The 25881-nt window shown below is 27.8% G+C and overlaps 2 protein-coding genes across 4 annotated transcripts in view; one reads left to right on the top strand and one right to left on the bottom strand.

Annotated features, from left to right (window-relative positions):
* MCU (mitochondrial calcium uniporter) overlaps positions 1-25881 on the top strand; it is a 770244-nt gene that overhangs the window by 370102 nt on the left and 374261 nt on the right. The gene's annotated exons all lie outside the window — the stretch shown is intronic.
* The window catches only part of LOC142331732 (uncharacterized), a 225976-nt gene that overhangs the window by 54392 nt on the left and 145703 nt on the right, over positions 1-25881 (bottom strand). The window lies entirely within an intron of this gene.

Here is a 25881-nt window from a genome sequence, read left to right as displayed (position 1 = left end):
CAAGATTACACATATCATCCTTTGATAATACCTTTCGGTGGTTCCAGAGGCTAAACGAAAAAGGAGAGTTCGCTGCTAAATATCTAACCTATGATAATTTTCGATAAATTTTTTTTTTTTTTTATAATTTCTTCTCAGATACATTATTTATAAACATATCTGAAAAATTATAAATAAAAGTGTGTTTGTGTACGAATGTTTATATATATATATATATATATATATATTAAAAAATGAATACATAGTGGAAATCTTCCCGGGTTAGTAATCAGTTAATTATGTTCGGTGCCTTAGAAACGCTGCTCAAAATATTGTTTACAAAGTAAAATTATTTTTACATGCTATTCTTCTTCAATTCACTTCGTTCCACGGTATAGTACACTACGCAGTGGTAAGGTATACGCGAACAATTCATTCGTTCGAATGATTTGTACTTCATGAGCGATTCATTCGTTCGAACGATTTACTTTTCTTTATACGAACGATTTATCTTAAATTATGTTTGCGTTTTGGAAATAAATAAAAAAAAATTAATTCGTTCCCATTTTTTAAATTCTTTCGAGCGCGAGGCTCGATTGGAAAGTAAATGTCAGCGCTATTTAAAACCCACGGTGAAAAACATAGCGCAGCATGAAGTTTGCTTACAGTAAAGGCGTCAGAGATATCATGAAAAAAAGAAACTTGCTTTTAAACATTATTGTTTTCAACAAAATATACGTATAATATTTTTGCAAGACCACAATGAAAAGCATGGGGCGCGACCTCAGTTCTATTTTGCACCTTAACTTTAGTTTATCCAAAGAAATTTACTAGATATTGTATATTGAAGCTATCATTTCCATTTTGCATCAAAGTCTTCGTCGTATTTAAAGAATTTATGTAGATATTGATTATGAAAGCGCGTCCCATGCTTTTTATTGTGATCTTACGAAAATAGAAAACTTTATACATATCATTTGTTGAAAACAAAATGTTTAAAAGCGTGTTTTTAATTTTTTTTCTTGTTTTTTAGTACTGACTTATCTATTCATAACAAGTTTATTTTAATTTTTAGGTCATTAATTCAATTTCTTTGGAGTGCTCAATTTTTTAAATCGCCAGTTTATGAACAAGGTGTTCTTTTTGTAGAACTATTTTTAATCGATATAGATACAAATTAGAAATATTTATTAGTAGTTTGTTTTGTCCATAGTTCGTATTACGTCCATAAATCTAATCAAGAAATAGGCGTGGTTGATAAAGCAGCTCACTCGATATTAACCATCGGTAGTATTGCGTAGGTCGTATATTACTCTGAAAATTACATTTGTTGATACTTAAACAGAAATATGTGGTCATATTTCTCTCCGCGTTACCGTTATTTGATCTTTTTGGTTTGAATTTTATTTTTATTATTACAGTAATTTAAAATAAAAATAAATCTTGATACCTCTCAGTTATATAGAAAGTATTTATTTATCCTCATTTTTTTTATTATTAAATTGTAATCACGGAAAGGGGTGAGGTTAACGAAAACATTTGCCGATATAAAATTTCACGTATAAAAGTATTCTGTGACATAATTTCTAATATACAAATTTTTGTAAGGTATATCCAGACGATGAATTGAAAAAAAAACGTTTTTTTTCTTTAATGAATATCTGTAAAATACTTAATATTTTCACAAACATGAGGATACGAACGCGTCAAGGATCGAGAGGACAAGTCCCCTGACTAGCTAGTGTAAATAAAAATAAGTGTATAAAAAGAAATCAATAGGACGCTACTTTGTTACCGTGTGTCATGTTTACTGGCGCGCATACTTTCTGTAATCATGCATATCTTAAGTAATATATATAATTAACTATAATATATATATATATTAATAGTATATAATATTATATAGTATATAATATTAATAGTATATATTAATAGTAATATATATTAATTAAGTATAATATATAATTAACCCAGTCGCCGAGTCCCTTTTTATAGAAATAGAACGATGGTCAGAGTTTATAGTGTATTTGTAAAAATTAAATATTAATTTTCAGAGTTTTCGGTTAAGAACGGCTTTATCTTAAGATTATTTTTTTCTAATTTAGATTTTTATTTTAAAAGTATTACTTCTTTTAAAAGCTTTTTCTTATAAACTTTTTATAATTGTATTTTTACATTTGCATCTAAATTGACACATGAGGTTGGGGGGGGGGGTTATTACTTAAAAATTACATTTCCTTTCTCTCTCTTTTTGTTTTTTCTTAATAAAACTATTTTTAATTTTCATTAGAATAAATTAGATTTTAAATTAAGTTCCGTTATTGTAATAAAATAAGTTAAATGATTACAAAAGTGGTTTTATATATATATATATAAATAAATCTACGTAAATAAAATTGATTAAAAGGTAGTTAAAATGGTTTGGATATTGCATTTAATCTCTAGGGTGGAAGCGTTGAGGCAAAACAGGATGAACGTTTAAACGTTAAAAAAATAATTTATGACAGCATTGCTAGGATTCTATTAGTGTTATTATTATTTTTTTAATTAATGCTAATGACATATTTTCTCGATTCGTTTATTTTATTTTTTTGTGTTTTAAAGAATCTTTTATCTAACTTTTACAGTTAAATATTACTGATTAAATATTTATAATTTTTAATTAATAATTTTTTCTCTTAACAATTATTTTTCGATTTACTTTGTTGATTCAGTTGATTGTAATTACAACATTTTATATTAAAATTCGCTAAGAAAAATTATTTAAATTGTGCTTATTAAAAAATGCTGTTAAATTAAGCTTTAAATCAATAAAAAATTCACGGAATTTAAATCTTTTTTTATGTTAAATTTGTACCTTTAAAAGACTTAATATTTTTCATTTGCAAACTCAAATCGTTTATAGACGCTGACTTTATTTGCATACCAAGAGAAGTGAAAATATTATACCTTCATTGTAAAGAGAATTCTTAGAATTTTATTCGAGTTATGTCAGATCATTATACGAGCAATTCTAAAAATGTATTTCACAGAACAGAGTTATTCGGTGTATTTAATAATGTTATGGAATATACATATAGAAGTGAATTTAAAATATATTATTATATTTTAATTAGTATTTTGATTAGAAATGAGAAAGTTTCATTCTCTTTTTTAAATATTTGTTCTTGATAAATTTTAAGTCTTATTGTTATTTTTTGTTTAATATATTTTTACTTATGTCTTCTAAAAAAAAAGCACTAAAATTCTAAACTTAGAGAAATTGTTCAACTTAACATCAAAAGAAAATTTAGTTAATTTGTGTGGTAGAATGGTAGCGTTTCGGCCTTTCATCCGGAGGTCCCGGGTTCGAATCTCAGATATACATTGCATTTTTCATATCCTGTAAGATCATTTCCCATTTCATATTCTCACAACTCAAGCTTCGAACTTATATATGATGAATTAATACAAAAACTTCCTAGCGTGTACGTCGAGATTTTAATACCTTAAATATAATTCAGAAATCGGGTTGATCGGATTATTTATACGCCAAGACTTAAATAAAAAATAAAGGATAAATAAAATACAAATTTATTTTTATGTAATTAGCATTATTAGTATTTTTATTGAATAATATATTAATACGTTTATTTGTACTGGGTGATATTTAAGTATGGAAAACCTTTCTGCCTATATTTGCTGTTAATATATAGGCGTTTAATATATTAAATAGCCGTTTAATTTGTTCTTGTGTTGTTAATTATTAGTTATCGTTTATTATTATCAATATTATAGCGCTGTTTAAAGTTCGTTGTTGTATATATTATGAATTTAAAATACAATAAAATTGTTCATGCAGCCCGTTTTATCTCGTTTTATTGTTAACACGATTTATTCGTCATTGGAACTTTGAATGCTTATAACTCCATAACGAAAGCATTAAAAAAAACGGATTTCACCATTGTTTTTCTTATAAAATTTTAAATCGAAATTATGTATCATCTGTCTACTTTCCTATTTAAAAAAATTTAAGTTTGATTCATATGACGGACAAAAATTAAAAACCCGCCATAATGCAGATTTTTTATAACTGTAGAGAACTCCATTTCTTTCTGCCTCCAAATAGCTCTCGGATATGCAGTATAAAGCTGTTTCCATACTTAAATATCACCCGGTATAAAAATAAATTAGGATAAAAGAAAACGCTCAAAAATTTACTTACTATCTAAAACGAGATGACAATTTCGATTATTAAATAATCATCAATAGAAATTTATTTTTCAGAATTTTCTTAGTTTCCATTTTATTTAAATAATCGTTGTGCATATTAATATATTCGTATTTAGTATAAAACTATTAGTTTTTATTTTTTCTAATTTTTTTTCTGTTATTTCCTGACCGTTTATTTCACTGCTTACAGACGATTAGACATCTTTTATTATTGGATTGTTCGTTTTTGGGAATTTGAGATTCTAGAAAGACGTTAGTTTTTTTTATGTCAGAAAGAACTAAAACTGTGTACGCATGAAACGCTGAATATCGACGTAACCTTTTATAACATCCAAGTTATCAAGAATAGTCGGCCTCCTTGGCGTGAGTGGTAGCGTCTCGGCCTTTTATCCGGAGGTCCCGGGTTCGACTACAAATCATTCATCTCATCCTCTGAAGTAATACCTAACGGTGGTTCCGGAGGTTAAAGGAAAAAGTTATTAGGAATGAAAAATCGTGCTATAATTACTACTCGGTTCATCGATTTTCATTTATGATATTTCCTTTTGGTTGTGTAATTTATGTGCGTAATTTAATTGTATCTAATTGTATTGCTGATTTTTAGCCAATACCTTTTTTTTGTTGTTTTTTTTAATATTGGTTAAATTATTTTGCATTTTTAAACAATTTTTTGTTAAATTTTTTAATATAAATTTAAGAATTGTAATTCCACAGTATTCATAAATTTACTTAAATCAATTTGATGCCTAAAAATTCTTTCTCTAATTATAATCGATTTTATATTCTGTCTCTAGTTTACTTGTTTTGTTGATGTAAATGCCGAGTAGTCTTAACAGATTGAACTTGTGTTAAGTAAGCATCGAGTAATTTGAATGAGGAATCCATTATAGAATTATGCGATGTATACCCGATCATTCTGCCTAAGTATTTCTGCATCGTAACTAACTTTATGTTTTCCCATTAAACAGCTAATACTTAGCGCGATAATGAAATAGAACTTCTTGCTCCGGAGAATTTAAACAAAAAGAGATTGGGTGAAATAGTTTTTGTATATAATATTTATTTTAATAATTATTGAAGAATTCATTCAATCAAGTCGTTTTTAACATATTTACATATTAAAAATATTTCAGTTAAATGAAAATAATTTGTACCTTATCTATGTAAAAATCTACGAAAAAATTCATAACATTTTTTCGATCGAATTTTTTTTATTCTATAGACCCGTTACCAATTCTTAAATCGACGTTATTCATTAAATCTAACTGAGTTTATCATTTCAATTTTAATGAACAGCGTTTTGATAAAAAACAAAAAAAAACGTATTCTATACGCCAAATTTAACAAGAAATGAATGGCAAAATAGTTTTTGCTGATTGCAGCTGAATCAACTCCTTCTGTTTGTTTACTCAGAGGTGCGGTTAACGTTACGAATAACTCTAAACTTGTCAAGAAGTTGAATAGTTAAGCTTCAAACTGAAGTAGCTTTGTATTTGAATGCGGTTAAAGGTTTACGGTCGGAAAACTTTCCTTCATAAACTTTAAAGTTCTACAACTTCAAAGTTCTTACCTTTATATTTTAGTAAAGTTGAAAACTTTCGTTACATTCTATTAAAGATGACTCCTTTTGTTTATTTAATTTAGATTACTAATAGTTTGCACCATTAAAGATTTTCTCTAATGTAGAATTGTGACATTTCGTCGTGGTTTTTTCCCCTTATATGGGTATCGACTTCTAAGCTCATTAGCCTTCGTTACATTGTTTATAAACAATTAACCAATTACAACCATCTACAGGATTGTCAGATGTATGATGTAATTAAAATGAAATTGGTGGTTTTTGTTAATTTTTAAAACCATTTACTTTTTACCTATGTGTATTTGTAAAAATGACTGTTTATTGAAACAATTTATTATTTGAAGAAAAACATGTATTATAATTACACGTCTTATATATAAATGTACCTAAGGGAAAGGATATTAATTCAAGATGTGATTCTAGAGCTAAAAATAAAAAGTAAGTCTGAAATTACATTATTCTCGAGTTACTGCTAGCAAAGTATTTTATCTTGTTTTCACTTTCAAGGAAAAAGTAAAACTATGCTGAAAGTTTTAAGTGATATTTTTTGGTTTTTTTTATATATATGAGAGGTTATCTCTTAAATAAAGACCGTTTCGTTGTAAAAATATTTATTCTGAAAACTTTATAAATATTTTTTATTTCTCTTAAACTATGCACCTTTTCCTACTTCTTTATATAATCGCCACATAAATTAAGACATTTATCTTAGCGATACACCAGTTTCAATATACCCTTGTCGTATTCTTCTGCCGCCAGTCCATTTAGCCACTGATTAACAGCATTTTTAAGTTCATCGTCATCCGCGAATTACTTGCCACTCAAGAATTCTTTAAATTTTCCCAAAAAATGGTAATCAGAAGGAGCTAAGTCCGGACTATATGGTGGGTGATCGCAAATATCCCATCCAAATGTTTTCAGTAAATCACGTGTCCGACCCGCAACATGTGGACGTGCATTATGGACGGCAGCAGCACGACGTCGTCGGTCAGCCGCCCATGACGTGGAATGTCGCGCCGTAACTTACGTAGAGTTTCGAATTAGGCTTCTGCATTTATAGTCGTTCCACGTGGCATGAAATGAATCAGTGGTATGCCAAACCGATCCCAAAATAGTGTGGCCATCAGTTAGCGTCCAAATAGTCTTGACTTGACCTTTTGGTCTGGTTGGTCCAACCAACCAATTGAGGATGATGCCATTCACGTGACTGCCGTTCTCTCTCTCTCTCTCTCTCTGGCTTGTAATAAGAAATCCATGTTTTATCGCCGGTAACAAGTGAATTAGGAAACTCATCACCTTTTTCTGTGTAGCGCATCAAAAATTCCGAAGCAGATCCCATTCGGATTTTTTTATGACGTTCCGTTAAGATTTGCGGTACCCAACGTGCACAAACCTTTCTGAAGCCTAAATGATCATAAACAATGCGACCAATAACAGCTCTTGAAACATAAGGGAAAAGAAGGGCCGGTCGGAAATCGTTGAGCAACTATCTTTTCTGATTTCATCATCGACGCGTTTCAGCAAGTGTTCGGTAATTATCGTAGGCCTCCCCAAATGTTCTTCATCGTGCACATTAATTCTGTTATTTCTAAACCTTTCACATTATTTTCGGATGTTTCTTTCATTCATTACATTATCACCGTACAGAGCAACCAACTCCCTATAAATTTCAGCTGGCTTAAAGTTTTCATGTTTTAAAATACGTATGATCCTCGTATTTCACAGTCGGCGGCAAAATCGATTTTCTTATTCATTTTATAACGTAATAACTCACACGTAATCAAAGATACTACAACACGACAACTTACAGACAACAATGCAGTATGTACATTACTAGCGTGGCCATGAACGACACAGGTTCGCCAACCTTAAGAGAAATTTCCCAGCGAACTTTACTTTAGAGAATCTCTCGTATATATAAAAGCAAGCCAATATTTACTACTTAGTTTTTTACCTAAAAATCGAGTAACAGATCTCAGAACTGAATCTTTAAAAAAAATTTCTGAGAAATGTTGTAAAGCCCAAATTATTCGGAATAGACAAATATACTTTTTTAGGTTTATCGTAGATTAATACTGTTAAATTGCAAAAAAACAATGTTGTATACAATTTAACAAATTAAAATGTTGTATTCAGTTTTAATGTTTTACACAAATTAAAAAATTCGATTTTCATTAAAAACAATTGTAAAAAAAAAATACAATGGTATTCGTATGGGTGCCGTGCCATTACGTCATTCTCGGAAACGAACAGGCTGATGAGGCTGCCAAGAGAATGGCAAAAAATGGCCTCCGATTAGGATTAACATGTGAGAGCGACTTCACTAAGCCAGTGGAATAAGTTCTGGCCGGTGAGTCATCTCACGGCCTTACGTGGCATCAGGAAAAGAACATCTTCGAGAAAACTTTTATCTTGAACAACGGAAGAGACTAAGTCATCCTAACTCGGCTGAGGGATCGGACACTCAAAACTAATCCACGACCAACTATTTGACACTTCTCAGAAAAACTGCGAAGCGTGCAGTGTAAAATTGTCAGTAAACCACTCATAGATTTACCAATGTTCGGATTCATTCAACGACAATTAAACCTGGGTTCAGTTGTGAAGTCTTTATTCAACCGCAAGAAATACACCAAACGATTTTTGCGGTTTCTCTCTGATAATGGAATGAATAACTTAATTTAGCGGTTTTGCTTACGCAAGATTCCTTACGGAATACTGTGTTTGCAGTGAAAAATAGTCTGATTTTCCAATGTACGGTATTCATGTTCCAATTTGTTATCTAATGTTTGGTGTTTATTGTCTAATTATTTCTGATAATTTTAGTTTTATTTAAGTCGCGAATGACATCGTTGATGGGGCAATAAACAAACGATGGAAAAAGTTATAGAAATAGTTACAATTCTAAAAAAAAAAATTAACTCTAATGTATGTAAATATTAATTTATTTTGCCAAAACTGTTAAAATAGTGCAAAACGATTTATTTTATGTTTGTAATAAAATTAAAAAATTCAACTATTAAAAATATACTCTTTAACTCGTTTCCGCGGATCTTGTAATATAAATCTCATCTTTACGTTTCTTTACGAGCAATAATATTTCAAATTCGAGCAATAAGTTGGTTCATTTTATTTTTACAAATCTCACTTTTCATCCAACTCCACAAGCAGTAATGTAATGAAGTGAGGTGTGACCTTGTTGTTCAAAATAGTAACCTCTTCCCTGTAATAGCTGTATATATACTGCAGTTTATTTACTCTTTTAACAACACATTACACACAGTTTTATGATAAATAACTAAAAGGTTTTTTAGACTGTATTAAATTATTATTTTTTAACTTTTTTATTTAACTGTCTGTATTTTATACGCGCTCTTTTAGGACCAATTTCACTTAAAACTTTTAATATTAAGTTTTTTTTTTCATAAAATTCTACCAAAAAGTTTAATCTTTTCTTATTCACCTTAAGACCTTTCATATCTTAACAGGCATCTATAATTTCTATTTTGCTTTCCTTTCAGCTATATTTCGCCGTAAAGAAGGTACATCCCATGTAAACTTTTTTTTTACAATTTCTTCCATTGTTACTGTATCATCTGATTCTTTTCTAAATAAAAGTAATTTTGCCTTATGAAGTCTACATTTTAGATAACATTTTCTACCTATTTAGTAACTTTATTATCAAAATAAAAGAAAATTTTGTACTTTTGATCCAATACACCCTTCTCCTACCCTTCACCACGAGTTTTTCAATATACGACGACTTTCTAAATATAAAATGATTTGATTTTTCAATCAAAATACCGATAACGCAACGAATAACATTGTTATTTATTCTCAGTTTGTTGTTAATTTACTTTCAAAGAGGTTTTTACTTTTTTTTTAAATTTTCAACAGCTTTTTATAAAAATTTCTTTGAAATATCCTTCCCGAGAAGGTATTACGTGCTTTACTGACAACAAATAAAATTTTACAATCCAATAACTCCGGTTGTTTGATCTAAATATCTTTTCCCAGCTATATTTAAGTCTATTTATACTACTATATAATTCTGTAAAATAATGTTGAGTAGAATTTAATAGAAAATAATCTTATCCTATCCTAGTCGTATATTCTTTTATTTTTGATTGTACAATTCCGGTTTCCACTTGACTAATTCTATTCATTTATTTTTTTCGATTTCTATAATTAACCTTTATTGTTATTTATTTATTTTTATTACAGTATTAACAGTTCTATTACTAGCTTGAACCCACCGGGTTGGTCTAGTAGTGAACTAATCATCGTAAATCAGCTGATTTGGAAGTCGAGAGTTCCAGCGTTCAAGTCCTAATAAAGACAGTTATTTTTACACAAATTTGAATACTAGATCGTGAATACCGGTGTTCTTTGGTGGTTGGGTTTCAATTAATCACACATCTCAGGAATGATCGACCTGAGACTGTACAAGACTACACTTCATTTACATTCATACATATCATCCTCATTCATTCTCTGAAGTAATACCTTACGATGGTTCTGGAGGCTTAACAGGAAAAGAAAAAAAAATTATTAGGTTGAACCGATAATGAAAGTATGAAACAAATTTCAGCATTTTCAAATTCTATAAATCTTCAAATTTACATAGGTTTTTTTGGTTCTAAACATAAAAAAGAAAATATATATCCGTTTGAAAGAAGTCATTATGTATGTTTAAAGTATGTTGTTTACGTGTGTTTTCTTTTTTATGTAAATCATTTCACTATCAGTAATTTCAATATGGTCTTCTTTTTCCTTACCTTTTAATAATATGAGTAAGTATTTCTTCTTATAGAATTACTAATAAAATTATAAAAGATTTATTTATTTTTCCGTTAAATGTCTGTAATATGTTTGACTTTTTTCCCCCTCAGTATAAATATATAGAACATTCTACTTGTTTTATTTGATTTTACTTTGAAAAGATTTTGTTTATTTAAAATTAAGAAGTTTGCGTGTTTCGTTGATATTCTTTCAGCAGTTGGGTTCGTTAAAAATAAACTGCACGCATCATTGTTTGTTAAGCCACAATTAAGTACCTCTTTCGTTAATTTAAAAGAAATCATATTTAAACTTAAAAGTGAATTGGGGCCTCTAATGTCACTAACAGTAAATATTATAAATTATTTATTAATTGAATTATGATTTTTTTAAATTTTTTATTTTAAATAAATATGAAATAAATTGTTCACATTAAAATTTAACGATAAAATTATAAATTATATTGATCCAGAAATAATGTGTGATAACTATTTGGACACATATTTAAGTTCTTAAAAAATTTAAGACGCATGCACGTTTTCGTTGTTAATATTCAAAAATTTATTAAAAGTGCAGTATTTTTTCTGTAATAGACGTTCAATTTAATTAAAAAAAAAAAATTATACTGTAAGTTTACACTTCCAAAACCGTTGAGAAATAATTTTATATTTAAATTTTACTTAGTTGGTCATTACGACTGTTAATCAATTTTTATATATACAAACATATTTCAGAAAACAGTACGGAAAAAGATATTATAATAATTAGATTATTATTGTTTTATTTCTATTTTTCTAAAATCCCAGCTAAAAATACTTGTTAATTATTTATTTTTTTGTTAATATTTTGTATTACATTTTTTCGTAGTGTCTGTTACAGATGATTATTTAACAACTTAAATGTTCGTCTAGGTTTATATTTTAATAAAATTATTTATTAATTTTATTTATGTATTAATTTTTAATTTTTTGTAGCATAATCTTGTTTAAAAATTTATTTAGGTATTTATTAAAAATGGAAAATTTCTTTTATTGTAACGTATTATGCTAGTATAACTTGAAAATGATTTTTTTTGTGTTTTTATGTAAGGAGAAAACCTATTAATTTTAGAATTATTTTTTTCTTTTCAAAGGTAGCTCATCCGTTAAATTCCTTTTAAATTTTCAATAATATTTCTTTCCCGACGAATATAGTTAGAATAGGAATTATTTACTATTAAAGAGGAAATTATGGCGAAAAAAGTAAAGATTTTTGCAAATCTTTACCTTTTTGGGGTCCAACTAGTTTATTATATGTATAGTTTATACGTATACATATATTATATAGTTATTTATTTATATATATATATATATATATAGTTTATAGTATAGTTTGTAGTTACAGTTATAGTATTATATAGCTATTATATATAAAGTATAGTTTAAGACAAAAACCGTATGTGTGTATGTATGTACCTAGGGGTGTCGCGCTGCTATTGGGTCTCTTGTATCTCAGCATTGATCGAACCTATTTTTTTTTTTAATTTGGCTTAAATATTTATGTACGTGGGGCATTGATCGAATTAATCTTTGTTTTTAAAATTTGTTAAGGGAGTGGGACGATTTTTGCGAAAAAAATTTTTTCAGTTTTATTTAGAAGCGTTTTAGAGAAAACTGTATTAAGGCAAATTTGTTACCTGCAACTCATATGTATACATATACATATAATCAAAAATATGTTTTTAAAAAATCAACCCCGCTTCTTAAAATTGAAATGTTTTTTGTTTTTTCGTTCTTCATTCATTTTAAATATTTTCATTCATCAAAAAATTGTTTGTAAGTATATATTTAATATATGGAGCTATCAAACAATGTCTACAATTCTTTAAAATTAAAGACCCTGGATCTAAAATCCATGAAAGTTTTTTTGAAATTTTTCTTTTTCTTATTTTAGCTTATATTGAAGAGGGTGTTAGATTTAGAAAAAAACTTTACTTGAAGTTTAACCTATATTATATGAATCTGTTAAAAAAAAATTTCTTAAAATCTGTTCCCCGGTTATAAAATATATATATATATATTCTTTTTTTTAGCTCTAACTGTTTTTAAATTTTATTATTAATAGCTGCAAAAGTCATGCAGTACTTTTCAATCTTTTGTTGTAATGTTTTTATTTTACTATCATTATTATTTCATTGAATTTCACATTAATTAATCAAAGTTACTATCTTTGTATTCATTATATTTATTCAATTTGTGTATACAAGGTATACGAGAAGAAGAGTAACACAGATTTTTATTACAAACTTTTAGGTAGTCTTAATTGCTACTATATTACTCCGTATTCAATCACAATTATATAAATTTTAAATAAAGAATTTAATTAAAGTATCCAGTTTACCTAATCGATACACTTTTTTTTCTCCCATCAATTAATGCACTTTTCTATAGATAATATTTCTATTAAAATCAACGATTTTTTTCTTAAAATATCTTACTGTTTTTTTGCCTTTTTCATAGAGCATAACTTATGATTAGATATTTACTCACGACGAATGAAGTTGTACAATCATCGGACGCAAATTTCCTTTATATTAGTGGCTTTTCTAACGAAATCGGTAATTAATACCGTTGGATTACTTTTTATTTTTGCTTCTGTATGCTTTAGAATCATATTTTCTTGGGCAACTTAATGGTTTATTATGAAGTAATATGTGATTTTACAAATTGCAAAAAAAATGCAAAAATATTATGTTTCGAAGCTTTTTCTCTAGAAGACTTACTAAATTAAACATCTATAATATATTAAATAAGTCTTAACAAACGAACATGCTTTTCGGTAAATATACCTGATATTGGGACAAATGAAGATTGGCAGTTGTTTGTGTGGGAATGTTAATAAGTCGGTCAAATAAAATGATATGTACGTAAATGAAATTAATTGAAAATATCGTTGAAAAAGATATTCAAATATTTTGAATAATTAATTTTTCTAATTCTTATTTATTTGAAATAAATTTCGTATTTTATTAACATTCTGTTAACTTTTGTAATACAAAATAATTTTTTTTTTTTAATTTATAAACTAAAAAAAATCGTTGATTTATTTATTGAACTGAAACAAATGGTTCATCTAGAAAATCTAGATTTTCTGGATTAAAAATTGCGATTTTTTAGATTTAATCTAGACAGTTGCGGCTTTATAGATTTCATCTAGAATGTCGCATTTAGAATCGTTGAACTAAAAAAAAATCGTTGATTTTAATGAAAAAGTTTTCCATAGAAGATTTTAAAACTCTTTAAATTATTTAAAATAATTTACTAGTTATTTTTAAATTTGGTTTAAATAAATAAATAAATTTAACGCATTTCAATTTAAAAGTAGTTCATATTTTTTATAATCATTAATTGGTGGAAGTAAATATTATTCTCTTTTAATATCTATACTGAATTATATTTATATTTTATACACGTGTTAAACGTGTAAAAATAATATTTATATTCTCTCAAAAAATAATTATAAAAAGACAATGACTTTCATTTTATTTTTACAGGAACCATACTATAATATATAGGCTATATAAATATTTATAATGCAAATTAAGTATTATATATTTTTATTTACATTTCATAAAGTTTAATTGTCTTAACAATGAACGTTTTGGTTTTTAATTCGACGAGTTATTACGCCAGTATTAAATTCAAATGTGGAAAGACGTATTCGTTCAACAAAACATACCAGAGGTATAATAAAATTATGTGAAAAACATTACGTTCTAAATTGCGTTTCTCTGCAGTTTCTACCCTTCACTATTCATTCCTATTTCACTCTCTGGGCAGCAATTATTGCACTCACTCACAGCCTTATATATATATATATATATATATATATATATATATATATATTTCATTCCATCTATGAATGTATGCGCGTTATCACTCATTTCATATATTTCGCCTTTTGTTTAGAACTTTCCCCCATTGTTGGTTTACATATGCTCGTTAAAACCACATAAAAATTATCCTGTCCAATGATCTTTTCAACTACATTTTTTCCGTATTTATCTTATCCTTCCTTTATTTTATTCTTCATGTTTACCCGGTTTGAGTGCTTTTTATTACTTACCGATGAAAAATAAACGCAAAAATAAAGCATTATTATTGCAGACTAGTGGACCCGACAATGCTTTTATATTGCTAAATTTGAGTATATAGTCATTCCTGTACATGACAAACATCACATGCCAGGTTAAAAAATATACGGCACTAATATTAATATTAAAAAATTATTAAATTTTCAGCGAAATTGCTTAAGTCGTTTTTGAGTTATTCGGGGACAAAATGAAGAGTGTCTTTTATTTATATAGATATACTTTGATCCCGTCACAGCTTCGCTCGCGCTGTATGGTTACTTGGCGTTTCACACAGCAGTCAATCTTTTTCTTTTATATTTTTTAGTCAAGTACTCGGAGCCAGATGTAGCGAGTCACTCATACAGTAACGGTGGCAGTGGCTGGGTGGTAGAGCCACAGCGCCGTATATCTTCGTACTCCTTAAAAAAAATAGAAATTCGGAAAAATCCGAAAGTCGTTTTTAAATGTTTATCTGAAGAGTATTTGCAAGCCGGAATATACCGAATATCTCGTTTAGTATAGTTGGGATTCGAAACATTTACAATCATTGTTCAAAGCGTTTTTTTTACTTTTCTTCACTCCCTTTCAACATCTAATTCCAAAAATCTAGAAATTGATTTATTTATATGAAAATTACATTCACCAAAAATCAGTTTGATTTCTTCATCTGTTACCGAGAAATTAAAAAAAATAGTAAATTTGATTGTTTCTTCATTTTACCCCTTTAACTCGGAATTTCTAAAATCCTTTCTTAGTGTGCAGTTACACCACAAGAAGAATATCTTTCCAAATTTTCATCAATTTATCTTCAGTAGAGTTTGCTTGGCGTTGATTATGTATCACTCACGATATATTGTCTTCAGTTTCAATGAGACCTCTATTTTAATATATCTATTGAAATATTTCTTGGGAGCGGCTCGTCACCTAGCGGTCCGAATGAGAAGTGCAGCACCGTAACGGATTATTTATTACTTACACGTTTTAATAAATAATTTTTCATTTTTAAATAACATTTCCGAATAACCGTGATCGGTTAGGTGGAAAGAGTACCTGATGCATGTAAAAGATAGACTTCAGCTAACTAACAAATACCCCGTCTGAATTTTGAAAATCGGACGATTGTCTGCACTGATGTTACAAGAGCGCCCCATTGCACCTCCCACAACAGCGCCCCAGGGGCACGCCGTTTGTTACTAGTTGATGGTGATGATCGGCCTAGCCTCTCACGAGGTGGTCGCATACTTCACCTCTCTAGCCTCACACGCAGTCCCAAGGGGAAACCCATTATTGTTAAAAAAAAATATATTTTTTTTTATTTAATAATATTTTATTTAACGTATTTCTAATTTTATTATTATTGTAATGTTATTCATTCGATTGATTTGAAACATTCAGTTCAAACCCAGTTCACAGTTCATTAAGTCAACTCATTAGTTTGTGCTTCAAACGGAAAATCTCCACTATTACATATATATATATTTTTTTACCGAGATGAAATATTTGTAAAAAAACCTTCTCAGTTATGCCAAGAAACATTTAGTTGCGATTGATCGAGTAGGTTTTTAGTCAGGAACAGGAGTCAAAATCCCAGGTTTAAATTTTCACAGTAAGTGAAAATTTGTGTACAACTTGAATATTATTTACTTTATTGAGAAAAATGTTAGATAATGCATCCACCTATCTTAAAAGGAAATAACAATTACATAAAATACTAAGACATTAAGATTTAAGTGGAAAATTTTATGTATATTCCCATGGCTGAGGAAATCGTTAAATTATAGCGCTACTGCAATCTTATAGCTATATAACAGCGTGCTGCTGCCCATCAGCAGACCAAATAAAATTAGAAACGAGGACAGCTCTCCCGTTCATTTCTTATTAATAACCATCATTCCTTACGTAAACTCAACTATTTCCATTAACCATCCAGGAGCTAAGAGAAACATCTTACATATCGTAGTAGATAGGAAACTGATATACACATCTTTGTGTTCTTTCCGCTAGTCTACAGCGCTATTGATGGAACGGTGTAGTAGATATTACGGTAAGAGTGTAAATACGCTCAACCCATAGGAATTCGGCCACTTTCAAACACTGTCAGGTTTTTTACTCCTGCTTACAAGCAAAGAAAATTATTTTCAGAACCGCTTAAATTTTGCAATGTTCAATCTCAGTCAAGCTTACGACTTCGACCGCCTGATTACAAATAGAAATTGTTTTCAGTTTAATACTAACTCCTGAAAATATCAGATTAAAATTGATGTGACTTTGCCTTACCCGTATTGCAGATTGCCCCGACAGCCTACATTTTAAAACCCGATGCCGGTGAGAACATAAAAGGCACTTACAAAATATTTTGAATGTAAAATTCAGTGACAAGCTTCATAGTTATATTATATTTGCGTAAGAAAATCTTTATAATTTTCAGTTTCCTTAAATCAAAGTTTTCTCAGGTTGGGCCTTCTACAAAATTTCTGCCTCCATTCATGAACCATCTCTCTTTCATTACTTTCACCACATCCCCTTGTGCAAAATAATATGTTGTTTAATTTCTCGAAATTTAAATTTTATACCGAAAAATTTTAGTTTTTATAACAATTATAGTACAGAAATGATAAATAAAAAGAAATTACAACGAGATAGATTTTGATTCCATGTATTTGTTTAATTTTTTTTATATTAACAATATTGAAAGAAATATCAATTTTTTTATTTTTTAAACCCGTAATTATATAATCATATCTTATAATAACGAGGATAAGTTACAAAAAAGAAATTGTAGTATCTTTATACATCACATTTCTGTATAGCCAACATCCTAGTTTATTTGTGTATTTGTAGAATAAATTGGTCTTGAGTTTTTTTTCTCCTCTCTTTTTGTGTGTTACTTGTCAAATTATACCTAATTGAAAATTGAGGGGTAATTTTGTTCGCCGGACAACTTTTTTTACGTATGTAAAACATGACCTAGGTTGCGACTGTAACAAATCAACTGTATTGATTTTCTTTAAAATGATATTAAACTCATTTTATGGATCAGATATCTTATTTTAAAATTATCAACGTGGATACAGTTTTGTTAATAACAAAAAAGATGAATTTTTGATACATTTCTTGTTAAACAAAAAAATAATCATTTAATTTTTTTGGCTTTGATAATTTAATTATATCAATTTTTTTTTAATATGTAATCTGACATATGTTTAATAGAATTATTTTCTTTGTAGTCTGGGAATTTTATTGTTTAATCGGGATGTTTATTGATTGTTATATCTCCTTTTTATTTATAATTAAAAATTATGAACCAAGTTGCAGGTTTTTTCTCATTTCAAAATATTTTGCTCAAATACAGACAGATAAAGAAACAAACGTCAATCAACTAATAAATATTTTTAATTTAAAGCTATTTTCATGCGTTACATATGTTATCTCCGTTCATATACTTTGAAGCATTTCTCTTCTGTCATTTCTTTCAAAATATTTTATAAAAAATCATTTTGTACGAACTATTATACTGTATTACTAATTTTTCTTTTAAATAGTAAATGAGAAACAATAACAAAATTAAATTATCTATAAAATTATATATTTTATATGCATTTTTATTAATTTTTTCCTATAAAACATAGGAGTGTTAAAATATAAATAAAATAAAAAATTCTAGACTATACGGTATTTTATTTTTTTCAAAACAAAGTACTTAATAAAAAAATAAGATAGGTTAAAAAAAAGTATTTTTAAATGATATAAAACATCTGATTTTTTTTTAATTTCCTATTTTACTATTTTTTTTTTAATATAATTTTTATACGTATGTATGTATTTGTATGTGTATGTTCGATTTTAATAATTTCGATATTTTAGGAAATCCCCCCATTTTTTGTGCTCCAGTCTTTTTTTAAATATATTTTTTTCCTTAATACCATAATTTAGGTCAAGGTCAGAGATCTATCAAGTGTTAATTTTTTGTGAAATAGAGGACTGCTCATTTTGGTTTAGAACCAGAAAAAAAGAACTTTTTCAGCTACATTAAACAGAAAAAGATGAAACTTTTACCTGATAGACGATTTCCTATAATCATCTCGCTATAATCGGTACTCTCGGTGAGAGAAAAGATTAAAAGCAGAAATTGTTGGGCTATCCAAATATCGTTGAATGTGGTATAAGATAAATCAAATGAAATAAAAAGAGTCAATTTGTGTTGTTTTCTAGCTTCTTTAATTTTATTCTAATTTGTACGAAAGGATTTTTAGTAATGTAATAGTTTATTTACTAATTTGGTTGATTTAAGTTTTTTATAAACTTTTTTATAATTAGATGTTAATTTATTTTTATTTCAAAGAATAGACGTAAATTAAATTTTCAGTTGGCAATGTTAAATTAAAAATACTAAAATAGATTTTTTTCAATAAAGATGATTACAAAAACACGCAATACAAAATATATGTATATATAATTTTTAAACTTTTCTTTTTATGTCAAATCTTGAAACTGGCGACCAGTTACAAATAAAAATTTAATTTACACTTGTTAGTTACGATTTTTTTGAGTTTTTAAAACTATCTTATACTTTTGAAAATATTATTTAAAAAATGAATAAAAGTAACTATTAAAAAAAAGATTGCTAGAAAGAAACGCAAAGACAAGCGATAGTCCTTTAAAAAAATCAAAGTAAAAAAACTAGTATAAAACATCATCATCTTCATCTACTTCAATTGTTTGGCCTTTTGACCTGTTGCGAACTTAAAAACAATTTTCTTTCATCTCTTCCTGGGTCTTCCAATATTCTTGTATCCCACCGATCTGTACTGCATTATCTTCTTAAGAAAACGTCAATTATCCATTCGAGCTGCATATTGTTTACAATTATTTCTATATTCAATAATTTTGTCGTTCTAGTTGAAAATTCAGCTGTTGTCGCGCTTCATTTCGTACTCCATCCCTTCGGGTAATTCCTATAAAAATCTAAGAAAACTCATTTCAGCAGCCTGTAATCGGCTTTTATCAGCTGATGTCAAAATCCATGTTTCATTAGCATACAGACCCACCAGAACAGCTGTGCATTTATAAAAAGTTTCATCATTGTATCATTCCTCTCACTGCCACGCAATGTTCTCCTAATAGTACCACACATTTTATTAAATTTTTCTATCTTATTTTTTACATCCGTTTCGACAAAAGATGATGTACTGCAACCCAGAAATTTAAATTCCTTCACTTGGTCAATGATTTTATCTTCAATTACCAATTTACATCGCAGCTGATTTAACCCAGACAAGGCCATGGAAACCGTTTTACCCGGCGAGATATTAACATTTTATTCTTTGACTATCTTATTCAATTCAAAGCAAAGTAGATAATCTTCTCTGTTGGATATAATAACTTGATCCTCGGCAAACAAACGTGTCATTACAAAATTATTCTGATAAATATCATCGTCCTATATTGTTTGATATTTCAAACAATATAGGTGAAATTCCACACCCTTGTCTTACACCCATGGTCACATTCCTATATTCAACCTTTCCATTTCGCAATCTAACTGCTACTCTTGTGTTCCGGTATTAAGTTTTCAATATCTCAATAATTTATAAAGGCATTCCTCTTTCCGCCATTATATTCCATAATTTACCTCTCAATACCGTATCGATGGCCTTTTCATAATCAATAAACTCTATATAACTACTGCAGTTAAATTCTCTTCTCTTCTCTATAATCTGTTTTAATACAAATATATTATCCGTGCACGAACGTCCCTTGCGGAAACCAGTTTGTTCTTCCAGCAGCACAGTATCTACAATGGGTCTAATTCAATTAATCAAAATCTGGGAAAATAAATTATAACAAGAATTTAACAAACTTATTCCTCTATAATTACTAAGATCTTCTCTGACCTCTTTTAAAAATAGGTAATACCTCTAAAAATGTTTACCTCTCTTTTTAAGTGAGTATAAAACATGGGCAATATAATTCACGGAGTTATTTTTCAAGAGAGTTTATTGAATTTTCATTTGAAAATATGTGAAATATCAGAATTACTCTGATATTATTTTTACATCTTTTAGTATTCCATGTGCCTTACCAAATGTAAGTTATCTTTAAAAAAAATGTTCTTAATTTATCTGAATCAAACTTATTACGTGATTACCACCGGTACTTCCTTTACAAAATAAAAATAATCTTCGTAATAGGTATGTTAGATCGAAAGTAAGGTTTGAAAATACATAAAATTAATTATTATTTATACAGTTCCAACTGAGATCGTTCTAATTTTTTTTAAATATGTTAAAATACTGCTTAGGCTTGTTCAAAATTCATAATTTAGTCGAAGGCCGGTCAAAATAATAATCGAAAATAGCCAAATTTTAATATACAATGGAACGCCGATTATCTGGATTGACCTTTGCATGGTCGAATCCGGATAATCAGAAACCCTGACAATTGGAAAATTAAAAAAAAAGTTTTATTATACGTGTACTGGACATATCATTATAATGTTTGATAGGTATCGTACTTATTAAGAAAAGAATATTTATAAAAATAATTTTATTTCAGTAAAAGTTTTGAAAACTCAGAACATGTATGTATAATGTAATAATAATTTTAAAAAAACAGATACAATAATATGTTAAAAAATTCAACGAGTAGAATTTGGCTAATAAAAGAATTATAATTTTAAAAAATTTAAGTTTATTACCCTATTGTTCTATAAAAAATATCATGTAAAAAAACCTTACAAGAAAAAATTTACTAAAAACATAATAAGGTAACTTACGGCAAAAAATATCGTTTCTAAAAAAACTACACTTATGTTTGATAGAATAAAAGAGTGAATAATCAAAACAACTTTAAAAATTCTAATATTATTCTATTTTAATTTTTACTTTTTATATGTTGATTTTCGTTTACGAGCTACAAGATCAGGTAATCTTTTTAAATAGAACATTTGTGTAAAAATAACATTCCTTTCGTCGCTCCAACTAGTCCATAGCGATAGACAAACATTCATGATATTGTTTTAAATGAAACATTTTAGCTAATGCTTTAGTTCTTTTCAGAAATTAATTTTATTTTTTTAACACAGGCACACATATACGTGTTTTGTGCTGTAAGAATTGCAAAAAAAAAATCAATTAAAAAACCCAGTAACAATAAAGATCGATAAAAATACATTCGTATTTGAATAGTATTTTAAATCTTTTTATAGTTTATTTGTTTTTTTTACGTTGCCTACTGCGGATCTAAGTCGCCCAGGAAGTTGAAAATTTAGAAAATCATTGTATTAAGCTGATGTATAATTTCATTAGGATACAAATAACATACCAAATGAAAATTTCCAGTTTATTTTATATTGGCTTGATTTATAATAAATTATATGGAATGATCAAAAACAGATTCTTTGAAAACACTCATTTATTATAAAAATAAATACCGAAGTTTGTTAATTGATATCGCTTAACGACTCAGCAGAGTTTATTAGTTGCTTTATGAGGAGACAGATTAAATTTTATTACTTGAATTACAGAAATAGCGTGACTAAGTTTTGATTTATTCGTTACTATTTCAAGTACACAATTAAACTATAATAAGAGGGTGTTTTAACTTTGTAGTTTTAGAAAATTTAAATTGATATTTATATGAATGAAAAGAAGGGTTCATCACCTCCTTTCTTTTGGTGTTACCATGCAGTTGATGGAATTACTACATTTTCTTCTTTTGAATTAAATCTTAATTTAGTTCAATTAACTTTTTTTATTAAAAACCAAGAAAAACATTTAAATTTTTGCTGATTAAGTTATTTTACAATTATTATTTAATAATTAAGTAATATTTTTCTATATAAAAAAAATTCATTGAAAACTTTTATATTTTTAAATAATTACCTTTTGTTTTTTTTTAGAATTTTTTATTGCTATTTTTTTAACCAGACGGCTCCGATACCTGTATCCCTGCTGTGTTTATTATCTTCATGCTTGTCTGAATAATACTGAATATTAAATAACAGTTAAAGCCTCTTCAGTTTATAACACCTATCAGAGTATTGTAATTTCTTCATAGTAACAGTTTGGTCAACAGAAAACTCGAAACTGAGTGATCTGAAGTGATCCGGTTTTGAAGTAAATCCGCTCCCATGTAAAAAAATAGTAGTTATAACTGGTTACCCACGCAAAAGGTATTTTGCATGGTTCTTAGCGTTAACCGACAAACATACACACAATCTGTATTTGATAATGTTTATTATAGTGTCAGTGGCTTTGTTGACTGAGCCGCCGCGCCGTACGCTATCGCAGTTTTAAAGATACTTTTATCGATAATCGAAAGAAATATCGAGTAAGACAAAAAGAGATCATTTTAGTAGAGAATTTAATTTCAAATACTTCAAGCGGTCTTCGAATTCGATTTGACCAACTGTTTGGCCATAGTGAAATTGAATAACGGCGAGGAACGTATTGCGATTGTTATCGTAAGCCATAAAAACGGTCTTGAGAAACTGTGAAACATTTTGTAACGGCAAAAGTCGTTCTGTGTTCTTTCCAGGTATAATAACTGTGTTCGTGCGAAATTTCAGCTAAATCGGTTTAGTAGTTTTTGCGTGAAAGAGTAGCAGACTACAAACACTACTTGATTTATATATATATATATATATATTATCTCAAACGACAATAAAATAATAACTATCAAACACAGTAGCAGAATCTAGAAAACTAATACCAAAAGTCGACTTTCGTGGATCCTGCATCATCAATCGGTACAAAACTCCAAAATTACATCGAACAAAAACAAAAAAATAAATAAATAGAAAATAAAAATTTATAAATCTAAATTATAATAACCGCAAAACTTGAAACATAACTCAATGCCAAATGGAATGATAATATATACGTATATTTATATTTATCTGTATGTGCTAGTCTTATTGTAATTATTTAATGTATTAGATTTCTGTTATTATAATATCGAATTTATATTGTTACTATTAGACCTTGTAATCGAAATAAATAAACACAGGATTATACATTAAGAAAAATGTGATGCCACGTAATATGTTTTTTCTGAAACTGCATCAAGTTATTTATAAGTTAAAAGTTATTTATTAATAATACTGTGATATAAAATTGCCAACATACCGCGGTAATTACCGTTGATTCTAACAAATTTTGTAATAGTTTAAATAAGTGTACTTTTTATTGGCTCTATTTACATTAATTTTCTTAGAATTAAATTCTCTACAAGTTTGTTACTAAATCTTCCGCATGTATTAATAATTTAACAAAGTTATTGTATTACAAACCTAAAAAAAATTATTTTTCGACACCGAATTTTTTGTTTTATGTCGAATATCTTAAAAACTACTGAAGTTATAGTTCTGGGACCTGTTTCATCCTATTTTCCAGCTCAAATTACATAAGAATCCACTAACTTTACTCCTTAAATTTGATTCCAAAAATTACAGTAGGGCTTCTATTTATTAGAAGAGCTAAAATTTGGGCGAAATCTTTCGCTAGCTGTAACTCGAAAATAATGCGTTTCTAGACCTATTTCTATATGAACGTTTTGCATTATTTTCTCCAGCCAAACATGTCCTGAAAGTTTTCCCCTTTTCTTCGTGAAACAGCTGTATTTACTTCATTACTGTTATAAATACTTAGTCCTTGTGTAATATATTTTGAAAATTTTTCTTGTCTCAAAGAATTTATTCAAATTTAAATTTTTTTATAGTTAGGACCAGTGTGATATTTTATTGCTTGTGTGTCGCCCGCGATAATAGAAGTATTCTGTGGCTGTTCACACGTAAAAATAGTTTTATTTTACGTCGTAATTGTAAAATTTAACCTTTAGGAGTAAAAATGTTTAATACTATGTTTAACGTATCAACGTTCAGTATATTTTTTATCCTTATCTATGTATTTTTATATATACATATATTCTTTTTTTTTTCGACATTCGTTCGTAATTTTATTATCTATAAAAAATAAACTGGATAACGTTATCACTGATTCACTGTAGCATTTTTGACTTTGTTTTAATTATTGGAATTGTACATACAGAGATTAGTGGATGAATTTCCTATTCTGTAATTATAATTGTTTTTATAATTCTTGTAATTTCTAATGAGATCAATAACGAATATTTTATATTTATCTTAATCATAATTAATTTTTTTTTTTAATTATTGTTAATTATACGTTAAGTATTTCTACAAATTAATAAAAGTATTGTACGTTGAAAAATAAAGAACTATTCGTTCGTTGAAAATAGTACAATTTTTTTCGGCGTACGAACAGTTCGTTATTTTAATTCGATATGTATGTGTGAACAATTTTTTTCTCGAATTTTGATTTTAATTTCAGATTTGGATTAAGCATTGTTAGAGGGTTACAAAAATAAACGAATGGCCGCGATCGACTGTCGGATTCACCTCAAAATGGCCGCAAAAATTAAAATTTTGTAATCATTATAAAATATCCACTGATATTTTATATCAGTGGTTATTTTATAATAACCACGTATAATTTTTTATAATTTTATAAACATGGAGAGTATAAGCTCTCATGTTGGTTAAAACGCAGTAATGTAAGGTTTAATAAAATGCATAAAATATATTAATACCAACTTAGTAAAACAAGTTTAACGCTCCAAAAGGGGGGGGGGGGGGAACCGATTAATAATTGAAGAAAAACAAAATACGCCATAAAACCGCCAGAACAGGATAAATAAAACTTAGTGTAAGTAGAAGTTAGATATAATAACTTAGTTAGAAATGATTTAATAATGAGAGAGCAGTAATTATAAGAATGTTCGTTCGGAAGTCTTACTAGATTTATGTATATTATATACAGGTATTAATGATATTATTGTATTATAAAAACAATACAATTTTTACATTAATGCATATTAAAGTAACTATACCTGTTAATGCGATAAATTTCTATTTGTAAAAAATAATCCTGTTTACGAAAGCGTATTAATGAGTTACACAAGTCCAGGAGTTACAGATTATTCTAAATAGTCTTGTTTTTTTAAATTGCCTAGTGGGGATGTAAGCAGCCGGGATAGTTGGTAATTCGAAATCGGCGTTCGGACAACATATATCCCATTGTAGATATTTTAATAATATTATTATTAAAGTTATTTGATAAAGATCATGACCATTTTATGTAGGTCTTTTTATAAGTTCATAATATCGTAACTAAAGCAAGTCTACTAGCCTTGTTTTTTC

Source organism: Lycorma delicatula, chromosome 10 (genome assembly GCF_047948215.1).
Source record: "Lycorma delicatula isolate Av1 chromosome 10, ASM4794821v1, whole genome shotgun sequence".
Taxonomy (NCBI): domain Eukaryota; kingdom Metazoa; phylum Arthropoda; class Insecta; order Hemiptera; family Fulgoridae; genus Lycorma; species Lycorma delicatula.
Note: the sequence above shows the minus strand (reverse complement) of the source record. Positions and strands in the feature narration are given on the sequence as shown.